The 15,483-nt window shown below is 47.8% G+C and overlaps 1 long non-coding RNA gene across 1 annotated transcript in view; it reads right to left on the bottom strand.

Annotated features, from left to right (window-relative positions):
* Nucleotides 1-15,483, bottom strand: part of LOC117367505 — a 48,905-nt gene that overhangs the window by 6,543 nt on the left and 26,879 nt on the right. The window contains exon 2 of the long non-coding RNA XR_004540778.1: nt 7,455-7,527. This is a non-coding gene — a long non-coding RNA (uncharacterized LOC117367505). The remainder of the gene's footprint in view (nt 1-7,454; nt 7,528-15,483) is intronic.

Below are 15,483 nucleotides of genomic sequence, written 5' to 3'. Positions count from 1 at the left end.
ACGCACGTGCATGCCTTCTCGCCCACTAGAGGGCGCATCCCACCTCGTGGTCCATCAGTTCAATTTTTTTCCGCGGAGCCAGAAAGCCCTGTGGATCTGAGCTCCAGTTGTATTGCCTTCTACGCTGCCGCGTTTCATTGTTTTCTTTGATTTTTGATCGATTCGCGGTGCTGCTTTCTTTTTTCCTTCGTATAAAAAAAAAAAAAAAAAAAAAATATTTTATTTTTCGTTAGGCTCCGGGGGCTCCCGGAAGCCGTGGCCGCGGGACGTCGGTCGTTCCCGGCCTTCTTTTTCGTTGATGTCCCGTCCTGATTACGGGATTTAAGAAGTGCAGCCGGTGTGAGAGGTACTTTCCATCACTGACCCTCACCGGTGGTCCATTGTCTGTCTTGGGCCGGATCATCCGACAGCTTCGTGTGATCGCTGTGCGACTTTTCAAAACAGAGCCCTCCGTCGCCGTAAGGCCAGAATGGCGGAATTGTTCGCCGTGGACGCGCCGCCCAAGGCCTCGGCCCCGGCCTTGACCTCGGCCTCGGCGTCCTCGGGGGCCTCGGCTTCGCCTCGGCCCTCGTCTTCGAAGGCGTCTTCAGGAAACCAGCTTCGGGTAAGTCCTCTGTTCCATCCCCTTCAGCAAAGAAGCCGTCCTCTACTCCGGCTAAGGCGGGTGGGTCGACCCCGGCCCCGCCTCGGACCTCGACTTCGCACACCCCGAGGGAATTACTCGAGACCGAGGTCGCCCTCCAGGGAGTGTGCTCCGGACTCGGAACTCACCAACCTTCGTGGGGATTCCGGCCTTCCAGGACCTCCCTTCGAGCCCTGATTTTCATCGGAGCTGTCGGGGGCCCTGGAACGTGTTGCAGCGGGCTGCAGTTCCGGCGGCCCTCGACCTCGGCCGGGGCGCCCTCGGCCTCGGAGGCTCCGGCCTCGGCTCCCTCGACCCTCGGGAGCCCCGGCCTCGGTGACCTCGGTCTCGGGTACTGTGGCCCCCTTAACCTCGGTCCCCCGGCCCTGCCCTCGGACCTCTGGGGGGCCGCCTGAGCGGAGTGTGAGGCCCAAGGAAAAGCTTGCGCAGAGTGCGCCGCTATTTCCTCCTCCCTCCTCGGGGTCTTCCCGGACGCCTCGCCCTCGACGCGACCTCGGACGGGGGCGCCGATCGAGGAAGTCTAAGCGGCCGCGGGGGCTCGCCTCGGAGGACACGATCGTTCCTCGCCGCTCGGGGGGAGGCGCTGCAGGTGTCGGAGTTACGCCTCGACAATCCGAGGCTCCTCCGTTCACCTCATGGGAAGTCTTCCCGTGCCGCCTCGCCGAGGAAGTGGGAGAGTCGTCCCCCCGGACCCCGGGGTCCTCACCCAAGGTTTCTGCGAGGCAGAGAATTTCTCCCTTCCCCTCGAGGGCCTTGGAGAGGGGATCCTGGGACTCGGGGTCAGTAAGGGATCCTCATTATTCCCATGAGGCCTCTCCCCTCTCCTCGGTGGGGAGGTCGAGAACCCCGTCTCTCCCCCGGCCAGGCCGTCCCTCTTTTACATCCCTTTGTTCAGGACATGGCCCGAGCCTGGGGTTAACCTAATGGTCGGTTCTCAATATTCCAAAGAATTTTTGGAGGTAGCAGGACCTTCCCACTCCTCCTAGAGAGGTGCCTAGGCTCCCCCTCAACAGAGATCCTTCTACAGACCTGGTTGAAGAACTTGTCGAACCCTCTTACAGTCACGTCTGTGCCTTCCAAAAATGGAAGCGAAGTATAGGACGGTGCCCCCTAAAAGGGTTCGAAAAGGCGCAGCTCTCCCACCAGTCTCTTCTGGTGGAGTCTGCCCTTAAGAAGTCACAGCCCCTCACGGGTTTCATGCGGCGGTTCCCACCCGGCAGGGAGGGGCGGACCCTGGACAAGTTTGGCCAGTCGCCTCTATTCAATTCCCTGATGGCCACCAGGGTTCTAAATTATGCCTTCACCTTTTCCTCCTATTTGCGTGGCCATGGTGAAGGACCTTCCCTCAATATCGAGACTCCTTACCGGACTCCCAAAGGGCAGGATTCGATAAGTTTATGTCCAACCTGTCTCAATTGCGGTTGTACCTATTTCATGCGGTGTACGACGCATTTGAGCTGGTTTCGAGGGTGTCGGCCTTCGCAGTGGCCATGCGCCGCCTGGCCTGGCTTCGCACCCTCGACATGGACCCAAACCTGCAGGAACGTCTTGCAGACTTGCCTTGTGTGGGGTCCGAGTTATTTGACGAGTCCTTAGATGCGGCGACCAAGCGGTTGTCTGAGCAGGAGCGCTCGTTAGCATCCCTGGTCCGCCCCAAACCTAGGCCCCCGCCGCAGAAACCTTTCCGTCCTCCGCCGCGCCGATATCCTCAGAAGTCGACCCCGGCTTTTTCGAGGCCACCTCCGAGGCGTCCGTCTCAGAGAGGCAGAGGGGGACAAACCCAAGCCCCGGCGCAGGGTCCTTCTAAGCCTGCGCCTTCCTTTTGACGGGCTGAGCGGACGGGGCGGGTTCCCCTCCGCGAAATCACAGGAATCCCTTCCTATCGGGGGGCGTCTTCAGTTCTTCCGGGAGGCATGGACCGAGATAACCTCAGACGCTTGGGTGCTCCGGATCGTCTCCGAGGGCTACTCGCTCAACTTTGTGTCCTCGCCACCGGACCATCCCCCAAGTCTAGCCTCTTGCAATCGATCGCAGCTACCGACCCTTCTGGCCGAGGCCAGGTCCCTATTGGTGCTTCGGGCGGTCGAACCGGTCCCCAAGGACCAGCGGGGTACGGGGTTTTACTCCCGTTACTTTTTGGTCCCAAAAAAGACCGGGGACCTGCGCCCCATACTGGACCTCAGGAAGCTCAACAAATTCCTGGTCCGGGAGAAGTTTCGAATGCTGTCTCTCCCGGTTTTATATCCCCTCTTGGAGGAAGGGGACTGGATGTGCTCCCCTCGACTTGAAGGAAGCATATACCATGTTCCGGTGCACCCTGCCTTACCGAAGATTTTTTACCGATTCCAGGTGGGGGACCTACACCTCCAGTACAGGGTCCTACCCTTTGGCCTGGCCGACGTCCCCACGAAGTCTTCACGAAGTGCATGGTGGTGGTTGCGGCAGCCCTGAGGTCTCGTGGGCTTCATTGTGTTCCCTTACCTGGACGATTGGCTCATCAAAGCCCCGACCAGGGAGGGGGTTATCTCAGCGACCCGAACAGTCTATTGCCTTCCTGCAAAGCCTCGGGGTTCGAGATAAACTTTCCCAAAATCTCTCAGTTGAGCCCCGGCTCAGTCTCTTCAATTTATAGGTGCGGTGCTGGACACGGTGCGCCTGCGCTCCTACCTCCCGCCCCAACGGTTGGAAGCCTTGGTGCGGATGGGCCGTCAGGTCTCTCAACTGTCGGTTGGTGTCGGCCCAGCGCATGATGATGCTGCTCGGTCATATGGCATCGACGGTTCACGTCACTCCGTTTGCAAGGCTGCATCTGAGGATTCCATCAGTGGACCCTCGCTTCCAGTGGCGTCAGGAGTACGATCCGGTGTCTCGCCTCATTTCGGTGACTCCGCTTTTGCGGAAATCGCTGTGTTGGTGGACAGACTCTTCAAATCTGTCCATGGGTCTACTGTTTCTCACCCCTCCTTTTCGCAAGGTTCTGACCACAGACTCCTCGGAGTACGCGTGGGGAGCCCACCTCGAACGGTCTTTCGCACGCAGGGCCTGTGGTCTGCCGAGGACGTCGGTGTCACATCAACGGCTAGAGCTTTGGGCCATCTTTCTAGCACTTCGAGCTTTCGTTCACATATTGGCAGAATCAGGTTTGTCCTCGTCCGCACGGACAATCAAGTGGCAATGTACTATGTGAACAAGCAGGGTGGAACGGGATCATTGGCCCCTCTGCTCGGAGGCTCTTCCGCCTTTGGGAGTGGGCGGTCTCCCGGAACATCTTCCTTCGGGCGGTCTACATCCAAGGAGAACTGAATTGTCTGGCAGACAAAACTCAGTCGACTTCTGCAACCGCACGAGTGGACTCTACACTCCGCAGTTCCTGCGCGAGGTTTTCGCTCGCTGGGAACGCCACAGGTGGATCTGTTTGCCTCTCCGGAGACCCACAAACTGCCCCTGTATTGTTCTCAGGATGTACTCGCGGGGACCGTCTGGAGGCCGATGCCTTTCTTCCTCGATTGGGAGGGAGGTTCCTGTATGCGTTCCCTCCCTTTCCATCTGATCATGCGAACGTTAGTACATCTCAAATCGTCCACGGCCACGATGATTCTCATTGCACCTCGGTGGCCGCGTCAGCACTGGTTCTCCCTGCTGCTTCAGCTCAGTGTCAGGGAGCCTCTTCTTCTGCCTGTGTTTCCTTCTCTGCTGTCTCAGAGTCAAGGATCCATGTTACATCCCAATCTGCAGTCCTTGGCACCTGACAGCTTGGTTTCTTGCTCCCTAACTCCTCCGGATCTGTCTCAATCAGTGAGGGAGGTATTGGAAGCCTCACGCAAGATTCGACGAGGGGCTTTGTTTATTCGCAGAAATGGACCAGGTTTTCCACCTGGTGTTCGTCTTTTCACCTGGATCCGGTATCGGTTCCGGTATCCTCGGTTTTGGACTATTTATTCCATCTGTCGCACTCTGGCCTGAAAACCACTTCGGTGCGTGTTCATCTTAGTGCTATTTCTGCTTTCCACCAACATCTGGATGGACGCCCTCTGTCGCTCCATCCTTTGGTAACACGCTTCATGAAAGGGTTACTCAGGGTTTGTCCCCCTCTTAAGCCTCCTTCTGTCGTGTGGAATTTGAATGTGGTTTTAGCTCAACTGATGAAACCCCCTTTTGAGCCACTCAACGAGTCTCTCTTGAAATTTCTGACTTGGAAGGTGGTGTTTCTGATTGCCCTCACCTCCGCTAGGCGGATTGGGGAGTTGCAAGCCTTGGTTGCGGACCCTCCTTTCACTGTCTTCCATCATGACAAGGTGGTTCTCCGCACCCATCCTAAGTTTGTACCTAAAGTTGTTTCTGATTTCCACCTCAATCAGTCCATTGTCCTTCCTGTGTTCTTTCCTAAGCCCCACTCCCATCCTGGCGAGACGGCGCTTCACACGCTTGACTGTAAGAGGGCGTTGGCATATTACCTTCAACGCACCAGGTCTCATCGGAAGGTTCCTCAATTGTTTTTGTCCTTCGATCCCAATCGATTAGGGCATCCAGTTTCCAAGCGCACTCTGTCTAACTGGTTGGCTGCTTGCATTTCCTTTTGCTATGCTCAGGCTGGACTTCCGCCCCCGGGTCGAGTCACGGGGCATAAGGTCCGAGCGATGGCAGCTTCGATAGCTTTCCTCCGATCCACTCCTATGGAGGACATATGTAAAGCTGCCACTTGGTCTTCGGTTCATACGTTCACCTCTCATTACTGTCTGGACACTTTATCCAGGAGTGACGGCCGGTTTGGCCAGTCAGTTTTGCAAAATCTGTTTTCCTAAATTGCCATCCTCCCACCTGCCCTTTTTTTTTTGGTTGGCTTGGAGGTCACCCACATGTGAGAATATCATGCCTGCTTGTCCTGGGATAAAGCACAGTTACTTACCGTAACAGGTGTTATCCAGGGACAGCAGGCATATATTCTCACAACCCGCCCGCCTCCCCGGGGATGGCTTCTTTGCTAGTTATGGAACTGAGGACCACGAGGTGGGATGCGCCCTCTAGTGGGCGAGAAGGCATGCACGTGCGTGGTGCAGTGTGCAAACTTGAAACTTCTAGCAAGTTTGCTTGAAAAGCTGTCCGCGCTGGGGCTCCGTAGATGACGTCACCCACATGTGAGAATATATGCCTGCTGTCCCTGGATAACACCTGTTACGGTAAGTAACTGTGCTTTCCCAACTGCCTAATAAGTTTAGTGAAAGAAAGTCTTTCAGTAGGAGATTTAGCCCTTGATGGAGACTTCCATGGAGACTTTTCCAAGGGAGTGTCATAAGCCTCTGTTGTAGACTCGGACAAATTCTCAACTGAATCAGACTGCAAGTCAGAGTCATAAAAATGCTTTGTCAAAGGAATGTGTCGAAGATCGATGCTTACATGGAGTACAGTGCCGATCTGATGATGAGGTTTGACGCGACGCTCTTTTTCTCTTTGAAGAACAAGAGGGAGAGAGCAATGTTTTCTTTTGGAAGCACGTGGCTTATTGGTCTTCGAGCGTTGACAGGAGGAAGAGGAATAATGATGTCTCGGTGAACTAGATCAATGCCTCAATGGAGAACTGGACCTGCGATGTCTAGGCATGGAACATCGATGCCATTCTGGAGTACTAGTTGTGGTACTGCTAGATCTAACAGGCTTATGCTGAGGCTGGGCCAGTATCGAGGGAGTCAATACTGGGATAAGCAATTTGAAAGCATCACCCAATTCCGCTTGGAAAAGCACATTGAGCGTTTCACGAAAGGAAAAGAAAGGAATCTACCGGTGCCATCGGTGCCGTGGCATGCCTCGGAGAGGGTGACCTTGATGTTGAGGCAAGCCGTAAAGGTGGACATCATCAAGGGATTGGATGCAAGATTGACTTACAACATAAGTTGGGAAGCTGGTGGCTTGTAATTATGCTTGTAAACCAAGGTTTTACTATATATGAATTATTACAACAGCAACATATACTGGGATCCATTTAGATGACAGGTGTTGTATAAATTCAAATTGATTTTATAAAGACCCACAACCCATGTATGATTTATAATTGGACTTTAAAAAACAAACAAACACCAAACCTAGTGGCATATCAACATAATTTTCAGCCCAGTTTAATTCTATAGCAAACGAAGCCCCTTCTTTGTAGCGCATATAATCTAGTCAAGAGAAATAAGAGACTTCCCAGGAGAGGAAGCTATTGTTGCTTGGGGTGACCCCTATATGGTTAGAATAAGGATCCATGGTTTTAAGATTCTAGTGGGAGTCGAGCTGAATGTCACTTGGTCCAGGATGGTTGCTGCATTAGAAAGAAGAGAATATGAAATCCCTGAGTACTGCAAATGAAAACTTATGATGACAAATCTCAGTCTACTTCCAAGGGAGCCACCTTGGTTTTGAGCAGTAGGAGTTACAGTGTAAGCTTTACAAACAGCTCAAAAAAGTGAGTTTTTAGGTAGGAGAGTGTGTTATACAGACTGTGGAAACACAGGAAAGGACCCACAATATTAGTTGTAGAGGAAGAGAGGAAAACAAGGAGGAGCTTACAGTGTAGGCACACAAAAATGAGAAACTTGAACCATATGTGAACGTGGATAGTGACTTGAGAAGAGATTTACGTGATTTTTAAAAACACTGAAGAGAGATATAATGCAGCTGAATTTTGAATAGACTGGAATGGTTTGGTGGCAAATTTGAGCAGAGAGTTGTTATAGTCTAAGATGGATGCAGTGGCTTAGTCAGTACTGATTGTTTTTTTTTGGTGGAGCCAATTTTAACGTGGGTGGACACTAGCCAATGTTCTTGTTTCACTGACCTGTGTTGCTGCCACTGGCAGGATGGACCTGACTCCAAAGTGAAATAGCCATGGCTCACTCATGGCTGTGCCCCTGGAAGGAAGTGACAAAAGAATAGATAAGAGTTTTAGTAGCCTGTTCAAAGAAGAAATTGATTTTTGTAACATCATAGGGTAAGACATGACAAATGTTACCAATTTTGCTTATTTTGGTGGTTTCATTGTATTTCTTGCATATCACACAAAAATTATGTGCATTTCCTAAGACACACTGCTCCCTTGCAGATTAAAAACAGAAAGTATTTGCATTATATAGAATATGATTGTAGGCTTCCTTCAGATATTTTGCATTTTAGAGATTGCCTAAGAAAAATTCAATATTACAATTACAGAAATAAGAATGTTTTTAGAGTCTAGTAATGAACCTATGTTAGTTATTGTTCATGAGATAATGCAGAATAACATTCACCACTTTAAACAATGCATGCCTCCTTTTCTTAAAAAAAAAAAAAAGAAGAACCCTTATATAATATGTGAGTGGTCCAGTACATTTTTCAACTGACTCTGCCCCCCAGTTTGACTCTCCATATTCCCAAGGTAAGTAAACAAAAGGTAATTAGTCACAGGCAGGAGTTTTGCAAAACAATAAATCATACATAACCCAAACAGTAATACATAATTCAGATGAAATTTCCTAGGAATAGAACAGTTATTTTTCCATAACTGAGACTCCCCTAAAAACCAAGAAAGATCTTCATTTGCATAAATTAAATAGAACAAAATTAAAAGCACAAAATATTAATAGCCTGGGGCTGCCAACTCTAGCAGAAGAATAGAAATCATCCAGGAGGGCAATTTCTCTAAGGGCTCCTTTTGCGTAATTCTGCATGCTAAACTGCCGGCCACGCTAGCCACTACCGCCTCCTCTTGAGCAGGCAGTAGTTTTTAGGCCAGCGCAGGGGGTCAGTGTATGATGAAATGTCGTGTGCATTAACACCGCTAGCGCGGCTTAATAAAAGTAGCCCCAAGTGGGTTAGTTTTCCAGTTATGAGAAATAGTTGATAATTGAATTCTGACTATTGTACTTGAATAAGTAGAAGTGTATTTGGTATATAAACCATGGGAATCTACACAGATGACTCCCGCTCATCAGGCCCACTCCTAGATTTTCAACAGCACTTTCCTAGATAGTGCTATTGATAATTTCGGACAGATATTCACAGGGTGGAGCTGGGCATTATTTGGGCACTGCTGATATTCAGTAGCAGTACCCAGGTAGCTGCTATCCAGATAGCTGGTACCCAGTTAACTAGGTAGCTATCTGGGTACCAGAATGGGACAATTCATCATGGCCACGTCGGCATGGGACGTTTCATCACTACCATGCTGAAATGGCTATGCTGGGGAAAAAAATCATATACAAATATGGACTGGCTTGGGCAATATTTGGCTCAGACCTGTGGAGATTTACACCTAGACACATAGTTGGAGGGGGCTACAGTGTCCATGCTTGTCCTGAACAACTCCTGTTGAAGTTTATGGCATTTGATGGAACATTTCTACAGGATACAACACCGAGCGCAGGATTCTACCTGGTGTTCAGGCCCAAGGCACTGCAAGCACCAACTATGTGGTCTGTGCCGCTCCTCCTCTCCGCCCCAGTGCCGTACTAAGGGGATGAGGGGGCACCGGGCCTCTCCTCATCTCCGCATACCTCTTTAAAAGTTCACTGACATGAGCAGCATCTCCCACCCCTTGCTTATGCCAGCCTTGGCGCCCTTCTGACATCACTTCCTAGTCGCAGGACCAGGATGACACGCCAGAGAGGAGGGGGGAAGGTGCTGTTCGCGCTGGCGAAATTTCAAGAGGTATGCGGAGGCAGAAGCAGCAGCAGGGGGGAGTTGCTAGAGCAGTGGGGAAGAGTAAGGGGGCATCCATAGTTTGGGAGGGTGGGGGGGCCATCACTCCCCCTTCCCCAAACAAAGTCAGGTGCTGCTATGATGCCCCCGAGCTGACAGCCAGGTGTAGGAAGATTCATTTTGGCCAATTCAGCACTGAAACAACTGAAAGAGCCAAGATGAACTGGCCACACTAAAACAACTGTGCTGAATCATCCTAGACCCCTAGTTACTGCCTCTGAATAGCTGCAGTACCTGAGAAAATCCTGACCTGGCGCGTTTATGCCCTCACAGATGCTTTCATCGCGCTTTGACTGTTGTCCGTTTCCTGCCGGTTTTTGCTGTCCCTCATTCACGGCAGTGCCCATTCCTCCCCTGATGCAGGCATCTACAGATGCCAAAACTGGGATCCTAGTTGGTACAATCTAGGCAGGACCTAGACTCAGTTATACTCATATCAAGATGGACATTATACAGTACTATAGACTGTGTCTATTTTTATGACATTCTTTCTATTGACTGGTTGATATTTTGACATCTCTTTTGCTTCTTGTTTCTGGGTTCCCAGACCTGGATAAGGGCCAGCACTGAACATTCGGGTTTAATTCAGACGGCGGCTGCTGGCTGAATATTGCCCTCTTAGATTTGGTTCATGCCTTTCAATTGGTAAGTCAAGACAAGTTACATCCAGGTACAGTAGGGATTTCCTTGTCCTTGTCCTTAGATGACATAATCTAACAGGCAAATATAATAAACTGTTAATTGCAATGTAGTGGTTTGCTTATCATTGAACCCTGATTTTTCTGTGTAGAGTGGAGGAGTAGGCTAGTGTCTAAAGCTGCACTCCGTGAGCCAGAAACACCAGGGTTTGAATCCCATTGACACTGCTTGTGGCTTTGGGCCAATCACTTAATCCTCTATTGCCTTAGGTACAAACTTAGGAGTCCTTTTACGAAGCTGTGGTAAGCACTAATGGTGTAGTGTGAGGCGCACTGAGGTGTCACATGGCAGTTTTGGGATGTGTGTGCATTAAGTTTATGTCCTATTGGAAACAACAGGGGAACCCACCGAGACACTACGCCTGAGCTCCTACGTGTTTGGATGTGTGCAGTTTGAGCTTTTGGAAAGCCTCAACGGTTGCTGGTGGAGTAGTTTGAAATCACTCCCCTGACGCAGCTCAGTGAAACTGAGGTTTCCCCGTCGGACAAGTTCAAGTTCAATTTTATTTGATGAATCGCCTATAACACTTTCTAAGCGATGTACAATTTAAAACATCATATAAGATAACAAACAGTATTAAAACAAAACTTCTTAACAAATTTTTAAAGAGCAAAAATTTATAACATACAATGTTAGAACTTAAGGGGTTACATCACTAACTAGGTACATTAGGGAAAACGGGTCATAGTTACAATTTTCTCAATCTAAGATGGAAGAAACATTAAAGGTAAACACATAGGGAAGGGGCAAAAATATATTTAGAAGATTAAAATTTTGAGCTTGAAAAACAGAAATTTTTAAACAGAATTTTAAATATTTAAATAATAAAAGCATCTTTAAATAAAAAGGTTTTCAAAGATTTTTTAAAGGAATTGAGGTCTTTTTCTTTTCTTATATAGAGGGGCAAGGCATTCCAAGTTTGAGGTGCTAAAACGGAGAACATTTCGTTTCTTCTTGTGCCTATTATTTTTAAAGAAGGGACTGATAATAGATCTTGAGATAAAGATCGAAGGGATCGAGAAGAATGATAAGGAATAATCATCTTGGATATAAATTGTGGTTCATTAGATGCCATAGTCTTAAAGATTAGTAGTGCTATTTTAAAAGTGATTCGGTGGTTAATGGATAACCAATGGGACAGGAGTAGCTGCGGGGCCAAGCAGGCTAGTACCGCTTGGGTGCATGGAAGACAGCTTGGATACCGTCTGCAGCTAAGTGGTTTTGTTTATCCTGCTTATTTATTTATTCAATTTTCTATACCGTTCTCCCAAGGGAGCTCAGAACAGTTTACATGAATTTATTCAGGTACTCAAGCATTTTTCCCTGTCGGTCCCGGCGGGCTCACAATCTACCTAATGTACCTGGGGCAATGGGGGATTAAGTGACTTGCCCAGGGTCACAAGGAGCAGCCTGGGTTTGAACCCACAACCCCAGGGTGCTGAGGCTGTAGCTTTAACCACTGCGCCACACACTCCCCACTGACTGTGTTTGAGACTATAATATGTGTTGTATGCTGTGCTAACACTTTTGGATGTTTTGAAATTTGGCATGCTGAAGTTTTTAAAGTGGTTCCTATGAGGGCTACTTTTGTGTTTCTCACTGCTGACTGATACAATTTGAACCTCACTTTTTTTTTGGTCTTTAGGTGGAGTTTTTTGCCATATGAAGCTGAACTGAGGCTTTTTCTCCTCTTTTTTTCTTTTCCTTAGCTGTTGTATGAGTGAGTGGGTCTGTGTATGAGTGCAGTGAGTGTGCGGTGGGTTCCCCTGTTGTTTCCAATAGGACATAAACTTAGTATTTTGGGGAATGTATGTCCTTTCCTGAGATTTGTTATGTGTGTGCACTACCCATGTACTAAAAAATAAAATTTAATTTTTTTGTAAAGGGGACATGTCTGGGGGATGGAGAGTGTGTTTCTCTGTGATAATCAGTTATTGCTGCTACATGGCTGTGCTCTAATCGATTAGCATGTGCTCAGAGTTTAAGCCCTTATTGCTTCCATGATGGGTGGTGGTAGGGACCCAGGTGCTAATGGCAAAATTAGTGTATGGCTATTAATAATAATAAAGAAAATTCAGCCATTTTACCCTACCAGGAAAAATGGCCTTAGCATACAGGAAAGACCCACACTAAGGCCACTTTTACTGGTTTAGTAAAAGGGCCCCTTAGATTGTGAACCATCTGGAGGCACGGAAATGCCCATTGTACTTGAATGTAACTTGGCTTGAATTATCATTGGAAAGATATGGGCTAAATACAAAATAAATAAAATAAATACTGTAGACTCAGTTATCCGGCACCCATGGGGATTGATAGATGCCAGATAACTATAGTTTCTGGTTGCTTGAGAGTTACTGTAAGAATAGTTTTGTCTTCCTTCCCACCTCACCTACTTGTAGGTCCAGCATCTGCTCTTCCCCTCTTTCTGGGTCACTTTCTCTCCCCCCCCCCACACACACACTTATGGGTTCAGCATCCATCTCCCCTGCAGGACCAATATCCATGTGTCTTCTTCCCTCCCCCCTCCCACTTATGGGTCCAGCATCCATGGCAACTGGGTCTTGACATCACCCATCCCTCCCTCTGGCCCCGAAGCAGGGGGGGGGGGGGCAGTTGTCAGGACTGGCTTTGATGCTTCAGGTGAGGGAGGGGGTGTCAGGACCATGCCTTCTGCTTCAGGGGCTAGAAAAAGGGAGGAAGATTTATGGCTGTCAGGATGCTTTGGGAGCTAGAGAGAGGGAGATTTGTGGCTGCCGCTGATGCTTCAGGGGCTGGAGGGAGGGACTGGGGTTGTTGGGTCAGGACCATGACTTTGGAGGTTGTCTGAGGAGTGTGGGAGACAATTTTTTTTTTTCAAAAACCATTTACTTAAAGTGGAGAAAAAAGCCTCAACCATAAATAATATACAGGTGGCAACCCAATTTTTTTTTGTCATCAAATTATTTTTTTTGCTGGTCGGTAGAGAGTGCCGGTTAATTGGGATTTTACTGTACTTCTGATGCAGCAGAGACAGTAGTGCAAAAACAATTTGTGTTAAAGTTGAAGTAAACTGTTATGGTCTTCTTAATTCAATTAATATGGAAAATCATGCTAATGACTGCATATTGAACTACTTTTATTTATTGCACTTATTTTCCACCTACACCTAAGTGGATTCCAAAAAATCATGACATGCTGTAGCAGTTTGATGCAGCAAAATGAACTAAAGATGTGTGCAGCTTATTACTTACCCAGGACTGTCAAACTTTATTTCAGTTACAGAAGTGAAGATATAACTTCCCATTGACTTTGACCGGATGGTAAAGGAATGTTAAAAAAATCAGCCTGTAACAATGCAGGATCTTTGAGTTTAGACACACAAAGGGGAATTTTTGATAGGACGTCTAAGTCCGACTTTGGATGTTTTAAGAAAAGCGTCTTAAAATCAGGTGGAGAAAATGTCCATTTTCGAACTCACTGTTCGAAACTCTATTTTTTTAAACTCTATTTTTTTAAAAAAATTTTTGAAAATGGCCCAGCTACATATATTGAGGGGAATTTTTGATAGGACGTCTAAGTCAAATTTGGACATTTTGGAAACAAATGTCCAGAAATCCAGTACAGAAAATGTCCATTTCCACAAACAGCCAGACATCTATCTTTTATTTTTGAAAATGACCAATGTAGACATTTTGGTCCTTAGGACATCTATCCTTTTTGGCCATTTTGAAAAATAAAAATGTCCACATCAAAAATACACAAAAGCAAGTTTTGCAGACATTTCCAACTACCTTGTCTGATCATGGCAGGAGAATCACAATCAGCTGAGCCAGTTTTGGGGAATCCAGACTTTCTGTTTACAAGGTATGGGAGAATTGGGGTGGTCTTCCATTTAGGGGGATTGCCGGGTGGGTGGAGGGTTGGTGAGTGGAGGAGTGGTTACCGGCTGGGTGAGGGATTGGTCGGTCACCAAGTCGGGGGTGTTTCAGTGGGCAGTTCTGGCAGAGAGTGGGCATCCCTCCTGCCTTTAGTGGTTGGGTGGGGGGTGTTCTGGCAGGAGGGAGTGGGCACTCCACTGGCTGGCAGATGCTTTTGGGGGGGGCGGCAGAAGGAGTGGGCATCCCTCCTGCTGCCCGACTTCATGAGGGGGGGTCCCTGCCACTACAGTTGCCGCTGAGCTGATCGTGGCAGGGAGATTCACCACCAGTTTTCATGGCAGCCATTCAGGGAGCAGCTCAGGGCCAGGCAGGAGCGCAGAAAACTCGCTTCTGCCTGGTACACTGCTGGGCTGCGAGAACTCAGGTAGCCATTCAGGGAGGGAGGGACTCAGCACGGGACAGAAAGCTCGTTCCTGCCTGATACATCGCTGGACCACCAGGGATTCCAAAAGCCAAAAAAGGTACGTAGGGAGAGGCGGGAGGGAGGTAAAAAAAAAAAAAAATTGTTAAGAGTCAACTGGGACAGGAGATGGGAGGGATCCCTCTTGTCTCGGCCTACCAGGTCATACGGCAGGCCGGCGAAGGCCTGTAACAAGTCCGGGAGGGGGACAAGTGGGTGATGACCCAAATATAAGACAAGTATATACGGTATATGATGTTACATTAGTCTAATTTAGAGATCAATAATGAAATGTCTATAGTAACCACTAACACTATAAGTCCTTTTGGGTATTGACATACATTTGTTTTGCCATCACTAGTTCTGAAAAAATAAAAAGGGAATTAAAATTTCAAATATATTTACTTACAGAGCTATTTAAGGATGTCTTTTGTCTGTTACAATGTGGTTGAGAAATATCCAGTATTCGTTAGTATCATGTGGCTCTCTTTAAGGGTAATGCCTTGCAAGGGACAAACAGCAAAACAGAACGCAGCAAGATATACAGGAGAGTTTTATGCCTGTTCATTATCGATTTTGTTTACATTATCCATTCTGGTTTTCTGATACTCTGTGTATCAACACTAGGGACCCCTGAGGAAGGAGTATTTCTTCGAAATATGGACCATGTCAGGTCCGGTCCACAGAAATATTGGGACCAGTAGTTTTGGATACATACTTTTTATGCAGTTTATGCATTTTGTTCTTAGATTTTTGTTTTTGTCATTTTAATAAATTCCTGTACCCTGTACATTTTCTTGCAGTATTGTTCTTGTTTGCTTTGCAAGGAACAAACTAGAGGTCAATACATTTTGGCAGTGCTTCAAGACATCAAGGTGTGTGTCCTCCTAACCTGAATGCTGAAAATTGTCATTGTATATGTGAAAAAGTAAAAGGGACTAGTGAATAAGCTGCATTAGTTGTTAATGCAACAGTTAGGGTGCATTAATGATTACTATGGAAAGAGATGTGAAATGGGTAGAGAATGATGGTAACTGCACCTTTCATTTAACACCAAAATAATTGCTGCATGTTAACAAAACAGATCATGCAACGAAGTCAATGCCAACTCTGTA

The sequence above is a fragment of the Geotrypetes seraphini genome, chromosome 10 (genome assembly GCF_902459505.1).
Source record: "Geotrypetes seraphini chromosome 10, aGeoSer1.1, whole genome shotgun sequence".
NCBI classification, from domain to species: Eukaryota; Metazoa; Chordata; class Amphibia; order Gymnophiona; family Dermophiidae; genus Geotrypetes; species Geotrypetes seraphini.
This window is presented reverse-complemented; position numbering and strand designations above follow the sequence as displayed.